General features: G+C 28.3%; 5 long non-coding RNA genes and 2 pseudogenes across 5 annotated transcripts; 2 read left to right on the top strand and 5 right to left on the bottom strand.

Moving 5' to 3' along the window:
• Positions 1-2,596: 2,596 nt before the first annotated feature.
• Positions 2,597-4,096, bottom strand: LOC136997390 (uncharacterized). The gene is made up of 2 exons (XR_010888164.1): positions 2,929-4,096; positions 2,597-2,837 (listed from the first exon to the last, which is right to left on the bottom strand). It is a non-coding gene; the product is annotated as an uncharacterized lncRNA (long non-coding RNA).
• A 375-nt stretch (positions 4,097-4,471) lies between these two features.
• On the top strand, positions 4,472-6,438 carry LOC105677949 (uncharacterized; annotated as a pseudogene).
• Positions 6,439-6,904: 466 nt separating this feature from the next.
• Positions 6,905-7,631, bottom strand: LOC136997387 (uncharacterized). Its single transcript, XR_010888161.1, has 3 exons — positions 7,461-7,631; positions 7,292-7,384; positions 6,905-7,208 (listed from the first exon to the last, which is right to left on the bottom strand). It is a non-coding gene; the product is annotated as an uncharacterized lncRNA (long non-coding RNA).
• A 153-nt stretch (positions 7,632-7,784) lies between these two features.
• LOC136997389 (uncharacterized) lies at positions 7,785-8,404 on the bottom strand. The gene is made up of 3 exons (XR_010888163.1): positions 8,152-8,404; positions 7,964-8,068; positions 7,785-7,818 (listed from the first exon to the last, which is right to left on the bottom strand). It is a non-coding gene; the product is annotated as an uncharacterized lncRNA (long non-coding RNA).
• A 309-nt stretch (positions 8,405-8,713) lies between these two features.
• Positions 8,714-10,785, top strand: LOC136997385 (putative nuclease HARBI1; annotated as a pseudogene).
• LOC136997388 (uncharacterized) lies at positions 10,775-11,562 on the bottom strand. The gene is made up of 2 exons (XR_010888162.1): positions 11,505-11,562; positions 10,775-11,418 (listed from the first exon to the last, which is right to left on the bottom strand). It is a non-coding gene; the product is annotated as an uncharacterized lncRNA (long non-coding RNA).
• A 149-nt stretch (positions 11,563-11,711) lies between these two features.
• LOC136997354 (uncharacterized) lies at positions 11,712-13,115 on the bottom strand. The gene is made up of 4 exons (XR_010888135.1): positions 12,556-13,115; positions 12,179-12,392; positions 11,967-12,107; positions 11,712-11,869 (listed from the first exon to the last, which is right to left on the bottom strand). It is a non-coding gene; the product is annotated as an uncharacterized lncRNA (long non-coding RNA).
• Between the last annotated feature and the right edge of the window lie 6,443 nt (positions 13,116-19,558).

Below are 19,558 nucleotides of genomic sequence, written 5' to 3'. Positions count from 1 at the left end.
GACTTGTAAAAATCAATAACAGTTGACAGATCGGTACGCGTGTAGTTACGGACCTAAACGCGCCGGTTCTACACGATATCATTGACAATCTTTGATCGATTACAAGCCTAATTTAAATCTCAAATAGTTTTATTATTAATTATTGAGTGGTCTTCCGCGCCACCCATGAGGTGCCACTTATAGCGCGTTAGGTTTTTCAACGTGGACCTTCGCCTGTAGCCCTATTATACCACATTTCAATATTTTTTTATGTTTGCAAATGGGAGATATATATGAATATGTGTCTGTATATATATAAATATATAGAGACTTATATTTAATAGACACACACACACACACACACACACACACACACACACACACACACACACACACACACACACACACACACGTGTGTGTGTGTGTCTCGTGTCTGCAAAAGAGAGACATATGTATATGTCTCGTGTCTGCAAAAAAGTGACATATGTATATGTCTCATGTCTGCAAAAAAGAGACATATACACACACATATATATATATATATATATATATATATGTATATAATTTTTACAAATAAGTTAGTTTTACGTATGTAATATTATGTATATGTATAGTATAGTGAAAATAGGATTCAATATTATTGTTTTAAATTATATTGCAGGAAGAGTTTGCTTATTTACAGTAAAAAAAAGACTATAGATACTAATATTTAAGTCATCATTAATTATTGCGTAAACAAGGTAACATAATATTCTTAACTTATGGCATAAACAAGGTAACATAATACATGCATCTTTAAGAATAACTAGTTCTTTGAAAAATGACAAGAATTATGTATATGTAGGAAATATTAATGTTTGTTTTGTTAATAAATTTAGTGAATGTAAGTTTAGTGAATATATACTACGTATATATATAAATATATATATATATATATATATATATATATATATACCCACACATACAAATACATAAACAAACACTTAAACACATAGATATTTACACTAATAAATCTATACATAATGCATATACATATAATACATACATTAGATTTAGTTATTAAATTATAAAAATTAGATTAACTTTCCATCTAATTCATTAAACATCTGGTTTAAAAAAATTAAAAATATATTGAGAGGTATATGTTTATATTTATGTTATATAAATGTTTATACGTATTTGTAGGTACAGTTCAATTAAAATACCCGCAAGCTACTGAGCACGAAATTTCGGAACCAATTAAATCATGACTTCGTCATGCAATTAAAAAAATAAAAAAACTGAATGCTGCACAATAAAATATTTAATACTTTTTTTATATATTTTGTTCGTGTGTATAAATTATACATAATATTAGCAATTTTATGTATAAAATATTATGTATGTAATATTATTCATATTAAGTTATAATATTTAGTAATATCAAGTTTATTAATTTATATCTAACACTATGACTAATGCAATTTTGAAATGTACAAGACGTATCTTTAGTTTTCGTTTTTATATATACAAATTTTATTTTTATTGTGACTATTTTTACATTATATAATAAATAAAAAATTTAAAAAAAATTACATATTTTATAATAAAATGTGCTTCAAATGTACTATTATTTATATTACTTATACGTACTTTACCTTTTTTGAAATGTGTCTATTCTTAAAATAATGTAATATATTAGAAGCTTTTATTTTTAGAAATTTTGCTAATAATCTTTCCTTTATGCTCATAAAGATACTTACATGTCAAATGTCTATATAAAATATTTGAAAAAAATATGTATTTTGAAAAAATGTTTCAAAAATTCTTTAGTTTTAAAGGAGTAATAAAAAATAGTAATAAAACAATATCTTGATAGTGGTGTCATTAAAGCGAGATTGTCGTAAATTTTTAAAATATAAATAATAATTAATATGAAACTTTTCGAGAGAGAAAGAGAGTGACGTTACTTATTAAGATTACTGTTTTATTGTTTCCTTAACTTAAAACTAAACAATTTCTGTTTAAATCTTTTAAAAAAATATATTTTTTAAAGGCATTTTAAATAAACATTTAAAATAGATATTTTTCTGGGTGGTATTTATAGTCCAATTTTATATTTAGAATTGTCTTATGATTTCATTCAACTAATGAAATAATGTTGCGCAACCATTTTGTTGATTGAATGAGGTTTTAAAATGATTTCGAATATAAGATCGGATTATTAACACCATCCTATATTCAATAATTTTATTTGGATTTTATCTGGATAAAAAAAAATATCCAGGGGACATTGTTGGGATCTAATTTAATCATATGTAGGATATCCCAGGGATATCCCAGGGATTTATTTTTGGATGTCCTACGGATATCTGAAAAGCGGACATTCGGATATCCCACGGATGCCCTACGGATATCCTATGGCTTTGTACAGACATCCTAGGGATATCTGAAAATCCTTTACATTACATCCCACGGACATCCGTAGGATGAAATTTTGCTATGTGGGCAATTTGTCGTTTTCCGTAAAAACAAGTCCTTCCTAATTTTAAAAAGATATATTTGTTTTTTACGTGTTATATTTGTATGTAAAACGAAAAATAATACAGATGTCGAGTAAAAACATAAAAATTGTAAAAGTTTGTTTTTCACATATTGTTACTCACCAATCCATGTTCATGACAAAAGTTGATGGCCGCAGAGCTGATACGATCTTCGTGATAATAATAACAATGACTTGATACGTTTAATTTCAACAATTTTTGTGTAACGCTTTTCGCATTATATTTCCATCCTGCGAACGCAGGCGATACAATTTTATCACTTCTGCGCAGATTCAGTTGAATCAATCGTCCGAAAACTTTCATTGTTATTGGTATCTGTAAATTGTATGACAATTAAAAAAAAGTTTGATAATTCTCGAATAACGACTCGAGCAACAAATAGAATGATACTGTAAAATGCACGTACCTTTTCTACTTCTGTCGGGTTCGATATCGGTAGTAATATTGTTTCTATATCTCGCGTGATATGCGCGTAAGTTTAATTTATTAAGATTATTATTACCAATTTCAATAAAGAAAACATCTTATTTTTTTAAGGTTTTTAATTTTAAATTATTACTTAAATAATTTATATACACGTATTAGCACAGTCGCGTTCGTTATACCTGTAATGATCGCGAATATAACTCAAACTGGCGTATGAGGATATTATTCGTATGGTGTGACACCTATTGCATATTCTCTCTTTGCTTCATGTATATGTAAATATTTTTGTTTCTAAAACCTAAAGTTCGGAAGTGGTATGTACGATAACGGTTTAGGATGTAGGTTAATAAAATGTAATTTATCACTTATATGTATAATATGTAACTATATTTGGAAGCGTAAGAGTTTTATTGTCATTAATTTGATTTCTAAAAGTTGATAATTGAAGTTGGTATGAAAATTTGTCGTTTTATGCATATGTGTAATAAAGATTACATTAAAGATTATATTGAAATTCAGAAATGAGTGGATGGGAATCCGACGAAGGAAAGGAAACAATTAAATAAAATTTTACATATTGCGACATAAATTATAAATTAATATTTCTTTCACATGCATTCTGTCCAATGAAAATTGTTGCTTACAAAAAAACATGAAAATGAGTTAAAAAGTCTATTGGAAATCAATTATTTTTAATAGCATTCTAATGTCATGCAAATGTTTAGACACATAACGCCCTCATAAATGCAATAAGTGATTAATCCTTTCAGTAAGGGTACATTTTCATAAATCGTTCTTTTCAAACGCAAAAAAATGACAAGGCTAATACATGTCGTGAAATGAACGTAATTTGAAGATATAAGTTTCTACGAATTTTTATACAGAAATACACACGCTCACACACAAATACAAATATTTAATCCAGATATCGCTCATTGGCGACAGCCGTGTTTTAGGAACTTTTCGTTTTGTCATCTATTGATGACAGCCGTAGTTAAATGGATAATAATTGATAATAAATAATGTGAGAAATATTCAAATATGTGATGTTTTTCAATACAATATCTATAAAAATAGAAGTACAATATGTATTTTAAGCAATATATTTCAACAATTCTTTCTAAATTTCAAGAATCTTCAACTTTACGTAATCGGTATTTTTGCAAAGAAGAATTTATTTATTATTTCGATAGCGCTACTTCTAATGTTTAGTGTATTGGCTCTAGCTGTAATGGTGCGCGCAGTAAATAGAGAAAAGCAAGCAGCACAAAAATCAATCGAGATACTCGACTGATTTGGAGAACATATTAAGTACATTACACTTTCTTTTAATAAGTTTGATAATAACTATTAATTTTATTTTATCTTATTAATCAATGAAATTTGTTTTTGATATCATTAATTCTACGTATTTTTTAATAAATTTGTCTTTTATTAACAAACCAAGGATTTACTACATAGTAAAATAAAAAGTAGCAATGATAATTCAACAGGATTTAGGTTGGTTACTAAATAAATCGTAAATAATTTTAAATTGACTTATGCACGTTTTGCAATTTTATTTTATCTTATCGTTAGATCTTTGTCCATACATGTTGATAATCTATCGACAATTATTTTTCGATTGAGTAGTTTCCCGACAGACAATAAAGCCCCTTGCACAATGCCAGGCAACAGGCAATAGGAACAGGGAACAGGAATAAGAAATAAGAAATTATCGCTCCCAATGCAGAATGATGCGATAGCGACAAGAACCAACCAATCAGAACTTTTGAATTTTGTCGGCTGCTTTGTAGTGTTTATAATTGATCCCAGCAACGTGACGCAAAAATATTAAATATTAATATTAATATTTAATAAAATATTAACATTTTAAGGTTTTTATTGAACAAAGTAAGTTAAATATATACTCATACATACACACACGTGTATTTATATAATTCTGTATATATAATACTATATGGTTTTTTTATTAGTATATTTTCTTTAATATACTTTTTAGATAATTTTGCTATGGATGACGAAAACATGATATTATTTCTCTGTACAATGCAAGTAGCTAGCCTAGCATTGTACACTGTATGGAAGACGAAAAAATCCAAATGTTGGAGGAACAGGCGATGGTGGGTTCGTCTCATCAATACTCGACGTGCACAGTATGGAGATTTCGCAACTTTATTTGCGGAGTTGAAAAAAGATGAAGATATGTTTTTCCGGTATATGAGAATGGATGTGCCTACATTTTATGAATTACTGCGACTAGTGGGTCCGTTCTTGCAGAAAAGAAGTATCAGAACTCCGATATGTCCAGAACAACGTCTTGCAATAACTCTGAGGTATAGATTATGTGTTTTAAAATAATAAACTGTACATTTTATGCATGGATTGAATTTTGGAAAGTTTATCAACTTTGTTACAGATATTTAGCAACAGGAGACCAGATGCTATCTGTAGCTTTAGCATACAGAGTAGGAGAGTCCACTGCTCATATGATCGTCAAGAAAACATGCTCTGTTATAGCGGATGTTCTGATGCCAATTTATGTGAAACATCCCACAAAAGAAGAATAGATGAAAATCAGCAGCGATTTTTTAGAATTATGGAATTTGCCAAACTGCGTTGGAGCAATAAATGGCAAGCACATATCTATCCAAGCACCTCCGAATTCTGGCTCAACATATTTTAATTATAAAAAGACTTTTAGTATTGTGCTGATGGCTGCTTGTGATGCTCGATATAAGTTTACACTGTTCAACGTTGGTGCGTATGGCAGTGAAAGTGATGGCGGAATTCTTTCTAGATCAGATTTTGGAAAATCTCTATACTCAGATACGCTCAACATACCTGGAGGCACTACTCTTCTACCAGGAAGTGATAAGAAAGTATTTTATTATTTCGTTGGGGATGAAGCATTTCAAATGTCTACACACATGATGCGACCTTATCCAGGGAGGTCTTTAAATGAACAAAAGAGAATTTTTAATTATCGATTATCCCGAGCCAGAAGGATAATTGAAAATACATTTGGAATCTTTACAGCCAGGTGGAGAATATTTCTAAGATCAATATGTGCTAGTCCAGATGTTGCTGACCGATTGGTGCTAGCAGCAATTTGCTTGCATAATTTTTTAAAAACTAAAAATGATGAAAAAGTCCCGCTGCAGCAAAGGTATTGTCATCCCCAATTTACAGACAGAGAAACGGAAGAAGGGGATTTAATAGAAGGAGAATGGAGACAACAGACACAAATTGATCAAATAAGACCTATGAGAAATGCAGGAGCACATCGAGCCACTAGAGAAGCATATACAATGCGCGATACTCTTTCATCATATTTCATGACAGCAGCTGGGGAAGTTCCTTGGCAATATGAATACATACGTCAAGGGCAACATCACGATGTACCTTAAAATTTCTATTTATATTTGATGATTTAATATTTTTTTCTTATTATCTAATATAACTTGTATTATATTCTGTAGTAAGTACTGTAATAAGTAATATTTAACTTTTTTTTTCATTTATATATATATATATATATATTCCATTTTATATATTTTTTTTATACTTTTATATGTGTGATTTGTGTATATAAATATATGTACATAAATATAATATGTGATGACTATTATATAGAAAAATACAGTAAATACTTTTATATGCAAAAAATAAAATTGTTTTTTATTAAAAGCCAAATAAACTTTTATTTCTAAGAAACTATAGTATTTAAAAATATATTTGTAATTAAAATAAATTTTTCTTGTATTGTAATGAAACTTAATTTCTCTAGTATTTCAAATTAAAATTAATTTCTCCTGATATTATAACAAAATAAAAACTTTTAAATTACATAATAATAATAATAATAAAAATAAAATATAATATGAAATAACGGATTTTAAATAAAATTAATAGAAATGTTTAAATAAAATTAAGAGAAAATGTTTAAAAGTATAGTAATTTCATAAATTTTTGCTTTAATTCACTTTTACGCGGTTCTATTGCCGCTTGAAGCTCTGCTGTGACGAGTTTTCCTATTAGAACATCTGTATCGTCGTTTACCGCTTTCTTCTGGGAACACACTTCAGCTGCCATTGTACTTAAAGTATGATTCATTTGATGGAACGCTGTTTCCACCGGGTCAAACTTCCGCTTTTTAAAAACTCTCTGCTGGTTCCCCGAAAAGCAAGAGAGTGGTGGACTGACTAAATCCGATCTCTCCGAAACAGGTGTTTGAGAACGATATGAAGATGTCGATGACTGCAAAGGAATATTAAAATTAGTAAATTTTACACTTTCTTAGAATCAGTTGATTCAATTACTCACGACTCCAAATTACTTACCAATGAAGTTTCTTCATTTGCTACAAGTGGCACTGTGTGGCTTATTCCTTTCGACAATGTATACTGGCCGGATATTGAAGCTGATGTCTTGTGCTGTAATGTGAGTAAAACGAATTTTCAAAACATATTTTTCTAGTAAGATAACATTGATAAAAAAAACTTATCGCACATTGGAGTCGTCATTGGCGAATATTTCATCTTTCTGAATGATCATTGAATGTTTATTTTTCAACAATGTCTCACTGATACTGCTTGATTGCTTCATACAGTTGACATTAGAAAAGCCTCTGAAATGATAAATCGTTGTTGAATATACTTTGTTCAAATTTATTAATAGATTTATGACTGAAGAAACAAAACAAATCTTCTTTGAGGTATATGTCTCTCTAAGAAATTGAGACTGTCAAACAAGACCCATTTTTGTCTTGTAGGTTTTTGAGCTCCACTTCTCGTCTCTTGCTCCCGCAGCTGCCTCTCTTTGCTGAAGCGTTGGCGAAGACGTAGCCATCGATTCTTGCACTCTATAACTATATTATACACGTCAAATATTAACAACTATAATCTTATGATATGTAAAATGGTAATGAGACAGAATGGAGACTGAAACGCAGAAGGGCTATCTCTGATAATGAGACTCAAAGTCAGTAAAAGGTTAAATTAAAGTTTACTTACGTGTAGTGTTCAAAGTAGTGGCAATTTCTGTCCATGCATTTTCCTTCATATTCGCATCTTTATAATTGTCTACTCTTTTATCATAAAGATATGGGCGAGCACGAACTAAGTCAATTAATAATTTATCACCATATTTTATATATTTATTGGAGTTTTCATCGAATGATTCCAATTCGTCGCTAAAATACCTTTCCTCGTCCTCGTCGAAACGACTGGAATAATCACGATGATCCATCATTGCTTCTGATAAAAGTCTTGTACATGTGCATACACGCGCCAAGAATTCGTAAATTAACCTATAACATCCGAACGCAATGATTGGTTGGCAACAGGCAACAGGCACAGAATTTCCGACGTGACGAAAATTCTATGTCTATTTCCTGTGTCACAGTCTATTCTGCATTGATATATAGTTTCTGGTATAATGGTATTGGCCGGAGCACAGACTTTTGCATAAAGCATAACGCATAAGCATAAGGAAATTGATTGGTCCATTTCCTTATGCATTTGCTTATGCTTATATATAGGCCAATCAATTTCCTTATGCTTATGCGTTATGCTTTATGTAAAAGCTTGTGCTCTCGGCTTATTCCTTGTTCCTATTTCTTATTCCTATTCCCTGTTTCTATTGCCTGTTGCCTGGCATTGTGCAAGGGGCTTAATGCTGGCGGCAGTAATAATTTTGGCCATCTTTGTAGTGACACCGTGTCCCATCTGGAAAGTATGGGTCGATATCACGAAGTAAAAGTAAGGAGACGTAACTAGATAGCGTATAGAGAAAAAAGTTGGTCACGAAAAATGTTCCACGAAGGAGGAGGTTTGCCGAATGGAATAACTTGCAACATTTCGTCGCCATCTTAAATCTGTTCTTTTTTAGCTGTACCATGAGGAACATGAACTGAACTGACTGCACTAAGAGCAAGAGCAAGTAAAAAGCTTACTTTGGCCGGTATTCATAGTCCGTTCTTATATCCAAGATTGTCTTAAGCATGGACTTAAGATGCCATCTACATTCATAATCATAAATTAAGATTTCTTTAAGCATCGCCTTAAGCTTTACCTTCATTAAGATGATCTTTTTCTGTTATAATTCATAGTAATGTCTTAAGTATGCTTAAAACTAGTTTAAATTCATAATCAAATAAGACAGTCTTATTTGTATCGAATAAGCTCATGTTCAGAGAAAGTAAGGTTATATTTTTAAGTCAACATCGTACATTACTTAAGATAATCTTATTTTTGTAAGTAGTTAATAACCTACTAATATATTTTATTAATAACCTACTAATAATCTAAATATATTATAAATAGAGAGATAATGGAAGAAATTAACGATATCGAAGACATCGAAGATGATTTTGAAAATGTGGAACGTGTACGAAAACGATATATTCGTGATGGACAAAACCCTTTTGAATTTTACAATAATTTGCAATTTAAGAAACGCTATAGATTTAATAAAGATTCTGTTCTGTATGGTATATTACCAAAAATTGAAGAAGGATTAGGAAAAATTAATAATCGTGGTCTGCCGATTCCACCAGTAATGCAACTGTTGATATGCTTGAGATATTACGCAACTGCAAGTTTTCAGGTATTTCCAATTAGAATATATTTATTAATATTCTACATTTTATTGTTATTAATAATTAATAAAATAATAAAATAATTATATATATATTTAATATTTTCAGCTTCTTCTCGGTGATACAATGACTGTTTCACAACCAACAACATCAAGAATAGTTTTTCGTGTAAGTTTATTAGTTGCCAGCTTGCTTAAGGAATATATAAAAATGCCACGGAATTCAGAAATACAAAATGAAAATTGGCAGTTATTTAATAATCTTGGAAAAGGGAATGGAGCTATTGGTCTTCCTGGTGTGGATGGAGCTATTGATTGTACTCACATAAGATTGGTGGATACAAGATCCAAAATGTAAATGAAATTTACAGAAATAGAAAAGGATATTTTTCACTTAACGTGCAAGTATGTATTATTATTCTTGTTTATTTTTAATAACTATTTTTTTAATGAATAACATATGTATTTATATACAGACTGTTGTTGGGCCTAAAATGGAATTTTTGGACATTGTACCAGAGTGGCCTGGTAGCGCACATGACAGTCGAATTTTTCAAAATTCTTTATTATATATACGATACATGGAAAATCAGTTTGATGGTATACTTGTTGGTGATAGAGGATATCCATGTTTATCATTTTTGATGACGCCAATACCAAATCCTAGAACCAATGAAGAAATAAGGTTGAAATTTTCTTTCTCTATTTCTTAATAGTAAAAAATATTTATAATTAAATTGTATTAATTGTATTGAAAAATTGTTATATTCTATTAAAAAATTGTAATTGAACTAAAAAATGTTAATAATTAATGGATAAAAAAATTAGTGTATTATAAATTATTTTATTATTGTAGTTACAATAACATACAGAGCAGAACAAGACTAATAGTGGAAAGAACTTACGGCGTATGGAAAAGACGATTTCCCTGTTTATCACGAGGACTAACAACAAAACTAATTACTTCTACAACAATTGTTGTAGCATGCGCTGTATTACATAATATGTCATTAATTTTTAATGATGTGTTACCGGAAGATAATGATGAATTCCATGAAGATGAAGAAGAAGTACCTGTACGTGAACCTAATAATGGAACGTTAGATGGATTTGCTACTCGCGAAGCATTAATTGCTCGTATGTTTCATTAAAATTATATATGTATATCTATATATTAATAAGATATTGTTGTATAAAGTAAATATAAAAATAAAAGTACGAAATAATTATTATTGTATCCATTACGTTTTATTTATTCATAACATAATAACAAAGCATACAGGTACATTGGCTATAACTTTTATAAATAAAATAAAATACTTTATCTTTTCTAAACGCTTTGTTTTAATGAATAACAGTAAATATAATTTCAATTAAATTTTAAAAATAATACTGAATTATTATAATAGTAATACATAAAACAAAAGAAATTCTTATTGTAATAGAACGACAGTCATAGTAATAAAATAAATTATTTTTTGGTAATACTATTATAATAATAATACATAAAACAAGAAATTCTTATTATAATAGAATGACAGCCATTGTAATAAAACTAAAATAAATTATTCTTTGGTAGTACTCACTATCAAACTAAAAAAAGAAGATTATCTTAAATTTTGTTTTTCTTTAAGTAATAATTCTGATAATTCAGTGGTAGCAGTAGCCGCACGAATTTCTAAAGCATATTTTTCTTTGAGATGATCTATTTCAAGTCTTTGTATTACTTCTTGATGTTGTATCTTTAAATTTGCTATTTGCTCTTCCTGTTCAATTATGTGTTTGATGCGTTCCATTTTTAATTGTTTCTCGTCAACATTTTCTTTATTTTCAAATCCCGATTTTTTAAGTTTATTCTTTGGTGTAAGCACTACATTATAAAGAAAAAAAATTTATCATTACAATTATTACACTTGAAATACAGAAATAACGATAAAAATATGACGAATATCTTACCAATGTCTATATCCTCCATTAAACGTTTTCTTGGTACACTTTTTTTTTTTTTTTCTTTTTTGGCAAAAAAAATATATACATATATTAGTATTGAAGATTATATAATAATGATAAATATATATGTACAATCTCTTATTTTTTTTTTTTTTGGATTTATAAACAGAGATTTTATTTTCTAAAAAATTACTAATAAAATTATATTTATAAAATTAATATAAATATAGTAATAAATATAGAGTAATCAATATAGTAGAAATAGCATTGATAAAATTTACCTTTACTGTTAAATATTGCACGTTTTGGATTTAATGCTATCACTTGTGCATTACTTGCTTTTTCAGCATCATCGACTTCACTGCTTGATTCTGTAATATTGAATTGTATTGTGTCATTATTCAATACTAAATATAATTTACAAACAAATATATTAATAGAAAGTATCAGTGAAATTAGTAATTAAACCTTTCATATCAGGTGTTTCAGTAGATTTATTAGTGAAAATAATTTCCCCGAAATCATCAACAAATGAAGATTCGTTATCTTGATTTTCAATCAATAATTCTTCAGGAATACAATCGTCATTTAGAATTCTCTGTTGTCGTTCTAAAAAAATATTATTCGTTACTTTTACTATTTTTTCGATTATTATATTAATAAAATAAAGATGTAGCTACCTTGTAATATTTCATCTGACATATTTGATGAAAATAATGTCGGTGCTGTTGTCAACAAATTGGGTGCTATTGCAGCAATATCAGGATCAATTTCAGTAGATGAAGATTCAGGACCACCACCTGTTAATAATCGTGCTTGTTTTTCATGTGTAAGGGCATCTCTCTGAGTTGATTTGAGATTACTCCATAATTTTTTGAGTTGTTGAATACTTCTCTGTAATTTATAAAATTATTAAATATTAAGAAGTAAAATATAATCTAAGTAAAATTACCTTAACCTCACATAATGTCACATTAGATTTTTCTCAAATATAATTAATATTTCTATTTTACACAATTAATATAACTAATTAGAAAAAAATATGTAGATTTCTTACCTTGCTTGTAATAATAGATGACATATTATATGAATCACAAATTTCATTCCACGCTTCTTCTTTATCTTTTAGTGTTGTAGCATCACTTTTTTTTCTTTCAATAATGTGTGAATATTTTGTTAAAATTCGTAAAAAAAATTTTTTTTCCGTTTCAGTATAATGTTTTTTACTTGCCATTATTTTTCACTTTTACTTAAACAATATTAAATTATAATATACAACATAACAATATACAAAAATTGGAACATGAATAAAACGTATATAGACATGCAACTTGTAGAATTTTTCTACAAGAATCTTTTAATATATCATACATTTTATTGGCTGATACATCAGAAAAATTCCGAAGATTGTCGAACGCTAAATAAGATTATCTTAAGCATTAACTTCATTAAGAAAATCTTAAGCAAAAAGAAGTATCAATTTCTTTACAAAGATTGTCTCATTTTGAAACTATGAATACATGATACCTTAAGTTGAGCTTATACAAATAAGACAATCTTAGTCAAGAAAATCTTAAGACGATATTTAAGATTGGACTATGAATACCGCCCTTTGTGCTTGTGAAATATTCGTATGCAACGTGGTATGCAAATAATTTTAATTAAACATTTATATAAGGTATATATTTCAAGATTATAAATTTTAAAGTAAATGTAGTTTAACATTTAACATTTTATTTTTAATTGTTTTGCAGAAAATTAGAATTTATTGTAGTATTAACTTTTAATTTTTATAACCTAAAATTGTTGCATGTTAAATCAATTAATATTTCGCTATAAGCAATATCTTTTAATCTATCTATCTATTTATCTATCTATTAATAAATCAGCATAGATATATTTTCTAAGTATGTCCAAATATTAATATAAATAATTTTTAGCAATATATTAATATTTTCATTTTTTTATTTATAAGATAATTTAACTGCATTTTATTTTTAAATATTTTTAATTTTTATTATAGATATAATAAATTCTGAAGTAATGGCCTGTTGTGTCAAAGGTTGCAATTCAAGGGGAGATAAAAAAGGATCAGAAAAAAGAAGTTTATATTCTTTATATTCTTTATGTTCTTTAAAAATTTGTAACATTTTTTTTATTTTTTAAAAATTTATTTGTTTATTTCAATTTCATACTTACGTTCCATGCTTTTCTAATCCTTATAACCTTTTCTCTCACTGTGGTCTCATCTGTCATTGACAATTTAAAGATGGCGACGAAATGTTGCAAGTTATTCCACTCGGCAAACCTCCTCCTTCACGGAACATTTTTCGTGACCACTTTCAATCTATGTAGTTACGTCTCCTTACTTTTACTTCGTGGTCGATATCTAAATCGAGCATTTCCAGGCGTGCCACATATTCATATTGCTTTTTTGCAGCAGATACAATTCGTCGGCAATATACGGTACAGGCTATCCACGGTTTCGTCTCATCATGAAAGACCTTCCATCCCGGCCCATTTTCTGGATCATAGTTGAAATATTCTCCGCTGCCTTCCTCTTTCACTTTTAAGTTGTATTCGGTGCATTTTATGGTAGCATATTCGGTAATTATTTTGCGTGTTCCAGTGCAAAGTCTTGAGTCATTGCAAAGAACCACGTCGTAATATGGCCCATTACAACTAGCCGTTTTCTTAGTACCATGTTTGCAAAAACGTCGTTTGATTATCACGCCTTTGGATTCCGTCAAGCAATCGCTTTTACAGGAGTCTTCTTTCCATTCACTCTAATTATCGTCTTCACAATACGAAAAAATGTATGGTGGTTCGATAACCGCCACGCATTCTCTGCCGCGACATTCTTTCCCGAGTGCACAATGAGTTTTTGAAAAAAATTCAATAAATTAAAAACTGCAGTACTTAATTTGAAAAGAAGACATTCCATCCAACGCAGGTCCCACGAAGAAATTCTTATTCTTGTGAGACGTTTCGCAATGTAAGACTTGAATATATCATGCAACGTTACTTCGTTTGCATCTTTGTCGCGTAAAAATAACTAAATTTACAACAAGAATATCGCAACTCCTCTCAAAGTTTATTACACAAAAGATGTTATTTCGCGCGATTTAAAAAATTCATTAAATTTCTTTATTTACAAATTTTGAAAAAGAGTTTTTCAAAATAAAAAAGTTAATAAGTTAAAGTTAAAGTTATATAAAAAAAAATTATTAGGTTTGTATAAATTAAGATTTCTATAATCAAAAAGAGGATCGTCGTATTGAAAATATGACGGGAGTGATGGTGGGATATTATTACCATTATTTTTACTAAAAAAAAAGAATCATATTTATTAAAATTATTTTTACTAAAAAAAAGAAATAATATCTCACAAAAAAACCTTTTTTTTTAAAAAAGGTAAAAAAAGGGCGCCAAGTACACGCCTTGTTATATTAAAAAAAAGTTTTCCTCATAAAAAAATCTTTCCAAAAAATTGTTTTTTTTTAAAAAGTTTTCTTCATAAAAAACCTTTTCAAAGAACTGTACTTTCAAAAATATATTATATTAAAAAAAAGTTTTTCTCACAAAAAACCTTTCCAAAAAAAGTTGTATATATCATAAAAAACTTTCCAAAAAGATTGTATTTCCAAAAATATATTATAAAAAAATCTTTTTAAAAAAATTATATATATTTATTATAAAAAATCTTTCCAAAAAAATTGTACTTTTAAAAAAAGTTGTATATATTAAATAAAAATTTGCTACATATTCTGTCTATAAAAGAGGTGATATCAGAAAATGACGCCAAGTTTAAATAAAGAACTTTTCAAAAAAAGTTGCATGTATATCTAATTATTTATTTAAAAATGATATTTATGTTTATATCTAGTTAATTCTTCTTAAGTATACTTTTTAAACTAATTGCATCTGTATCTAGTTATTTTTTTATATCTGTATCTAGTTAAATAAAAAAATTTTTCAAATTTAATCAAAATAAAAAAATATTACAAAATTTCGCAAAAAACTTGGCGCTGCTATAAAATAGCCTTCATTGCTCTATAATATTTTAAGATGTATAATAATATTTTAAGGCTATTTTATAGCAGCGCCAAGTTTTTTGCGAAATTTTGTAATATTTTTTTATTTTGATTAAATTTGAAAAATTTTTTTATTTAACTAGATACAGATATAAAAAAAATAACTAGATACAGATGCAATTATTTTAAAAAGTATACTTAAGAAGAATTAACTAGATATAAACATAAATATCATTTTTAAATAAATAATTAGATATACATGCAACTTTTTTTGAAAACAATAAATTTGATAGGAGCGTAAAGAGCCAACAGCCAGATATTTGTGCGAAGGTTATCGTGTATTAATTAATAACCATTGAACAATACATTAAAAAACAAACGTTTCAGCCTGTCATCAGGCCTTTATCAATGTTATTACAAAATTCAATAAATACGCAACGCAAAAATTAAATACAAAAACCGAAGTAAAATTGACATAATAACCTGAAGAGTAGTTAAAACCACGTTAAATTGTGTTAAACATAGTAGAAAGCTCGTCCACACAAGATGGAACGAGGTAGGAGAAAAAACTTAGAACCATATAATGTGATGGTTGAAACCTCAATCTGATCTTGATAAAGGCCTGATGACAGGCTGAAACGTTTGTTTTTTAATGTATTGTTCAATGGTTATTAATTAATACACGATAACCTTCGCACGAATATCTGGCTGTTGGCTCTTTACGCTCCTATCAAATTTATTGATTTTAACAATCATCAGAGCCTGATACATCTATAATTTTTTTGAAAAGTTCTTTATTTAAACTTGGCGTCATTTTCTGATATCACCTCTTTTATAGACAGAATATGTAGCAAATTTTTATTTAATATATACAACTTTTTTTAAAAGTACAATTTTTTTGGAAAGATTTTTTATAATAAATATATATAATTTTTTTAAAAAGATTTTTTTATAATATATTTTTGGAAATACAATCTTTTTGGAAAGTTTTTTATGATATATACAACTTTTTTTGGAAAGGTTTTTTGTGAGAAAAACTTTTTTTTAATATAATATATTTTTGAAAGTACAGTTCTTTGAAAAGGTTTTTTATGAAGAAAACTTTTTTTAAAAAAAACAATTTTTTGGAAAGGTTTTTTTATGAGGAAAACTTTTTTTTAATATAACAAGGCGTGTACTTGGCGCCCTTTTTTTACCTTTTTTTAAAAAAAAGGTTTTTTTGTGAGATATCATTTCTTTTTTTTAGTAAAAATAATTTTAATAAATATGATTCTTTTTTTTTAGTAAAAATAATGGTAATAATATCCCACCATCACTCTCGTCATATTTTCAATACGACGATCCTCTTTTTGATTATAGAAATCTTAATTTATACAAACCTAATAATTTTTTTTTATATTTTACAACATGTTTTATAAGAAAATTATTAGTGATCATAAAAAGGGTATAAAAAACCATCTGTATTTCTAAGTTATTGCGTTTTTTTCATATATAAAAACAGATTACTTTTGATCAAATTTCTGTAAGAATGACAAAAACATCTTTAGCACCTCTAGGCTATTGTCTTTTTTTAATTAGCGTATCGTCAGCTTCAATCCAAGTGTTAGACATTTCTTCTCTATAAACATTACATACCTGCCGATTCCACCAATGTGCACAAAGTACACTTTCTGTCCACTAACTACAGAATACTAACAAGGGAACGTTCACAAGTGTCCCCTCCCCCGATTTGATTCTCCTTGAAATATGTTGTAAAACATACAATTTGAGGAGACACGTATTTTTTTATAGCGGCCCTAACTCAAATTTAAGGGATCAAACACTTCTTTGAAAAAAAAACGGTTTTTTTCTTTGTGTGTAACTATCGCCAAAACCGTAGGAGATAAAAAAATATTTCAAATAGAAGTTGTATGGCTTGTAATGGACTTTATAACTGTGTAATTAAATTTTCAAAAAATGAAATTTTTTTTAATTTACCCCCACCCCTTGTTATTATTTTTTCGAATTTCAAAATTTTTGTAATGACAAAAGTTGTAGCATTTTTTACGTTGAATTCAACCATATATGATTTTATTATGTTTTGAAATCACATCTTTCAAAAATGAGTCATCAGTATCACATTATATGCGTCGCGCTGCATGACTGTTTATACCGCACTTATGTTGTGCATAGTCGCAAAATAAATATAAAAATGACATGTTATTATATATTTGAGAAAGAAAAGTTAACTAAAATTGTTGCTAAAGCATCTCTTCCACATTACACTCTTATAGATAATCGCTGCATTTCGTATGCAGCGCGTTGTCATATACAAGTTAGCTATCAGCGCATATTACACTTTGAAGTTTTGCTTGCAGTGACCACGGGAAAATAATTTATGAAACGAAAACAGTGAATGAATCAATCTATTCAACATATATCTACCCTGACTCTACCTTCTTGGCCCGACTTGACTGAGAATGAAATAAAATATAAAATTCTGTACAGTTTACTCTTTTTCAATAATTTTAATATACTGTGATTCTACATGCTATTACATTCCACTAAATTACTACGATTTTTTTAAACTATGGTATATAAAATGTATATTATAAGTATAATTATAATATATATAAATAAGCTTATATATATATAAAAGCTTATTTATTGTATCAATATATTATAATTATACTTATAATATACATTTTATATTTCAAGATTTTATATACCATAGTTTAAAAAAATCGTAATAATTTAATAGAATGTAATAGTATGTAGAATATATCGCAGTATATTAAAATTATTGAAAAAGAGTATGTACAGAATTTTATTCATTGTCAGTCAAGTCGGGCCAAGAGAGTAGAGTCAGGGTGGATATATGTTGAATAGATTGATTCATTCACTGTTTTCGTTTCATAAATTATTTTCCCGTGGTCACTGCAAGCAAAACTTCAAAGTGTAATATGCGCTGATAGCTAACTTGTATATGACAACGCGCTGCATACAAAATGCAGCGATTATCTATAAGAGTGTAATGTGGAAGGGATGCTTTAGCAACAATTTTAGTTAACTTTTCTTCCTTAAATATGTGATAACATGTCATTTTTATATTTATTTAACGACTATTGCGCAACACAAGTGCGGTATAAACAATGCGTCATGAAGCGCGACGCATATAATATGATACTGATGACTTATTTTTGAAAGATGCGATTTCGGAACATAATAAAATCATATATGGTTGAATTCAGCGTAAAAAATGCTACAACTTTTGTCATTACAAAAATTTTGAAATTCGAAAAAATAATACCAAGGGGTAAGAGTAAATTAAAAAAAATTACATTTTTTGAAAATCCAACTACACAGTTATAAAGCCCATTACAAGCCATACAACTTCTACTTGAAACATTTTTTTATATCTCCTACGGTTTTGGCGATAGTTACACACAAAAAAAAACTCGTTTTTTTCAAAAGGGTGTTTCACCCTTTAAATTTGAGTTAGGGCCACTATAAAAAAATACGTGTCTTCTCAAATTGTATGTTTTACAACATATTTCAAGGAGAATCAAATCGGGAGGGGACACTTGTGAACGTTCCCTTTAAGAGTGTGTCAGCATGTGTGTTGCTACACTTCTGCACTTCAAGACGAGAAAATTTTTTTTATAAAGAATACTATTATTTTGATATACACTATCTCTATTCGTCTCCACAACACGTTACATATACATTTTACGACCGATATTAATTATATCAATGTGATTAGTATCATCAAAGCTGCGAGCTGACAGGTCTGAGCGCCGCCATGTTGGAAAAGGACAGACATCTTTTAGAAAAAGAAAGGAAAGAAAAAAGACGCTCTTATGCGGGAATCGACATTTCACGGGATGTAGAAAAGGACAACCATGTCGCATTTTGATGCTTCTAGTTGACAAAGGAAAAACTTATATATTAGAGAAGGATGACGAACAGACGACGACGACGACGACCAAGACTTACATAGATTTCGGCATATTTCGACTTTGGCAAACTTTGGCAATTAATATATTT

The sequence above is a fragment of the Linepithema humile genome, chromosome 1, assembly GCF_040581485.1.
Source record: "Linepithema humile isolate Giens D197 chromosome 1, Lhum_UNIL_v1.0, whole genome shotgun sequence".
Lineage (NCBI taxonomy): Eukaryota > Metazoa > Arthropoda > Insecta > Hymenoptera > Formicidae > Linepithema > Linepithema humile.
This window is presented reverse-complemented; position numbering and strand designations above follow the sequence as displayed.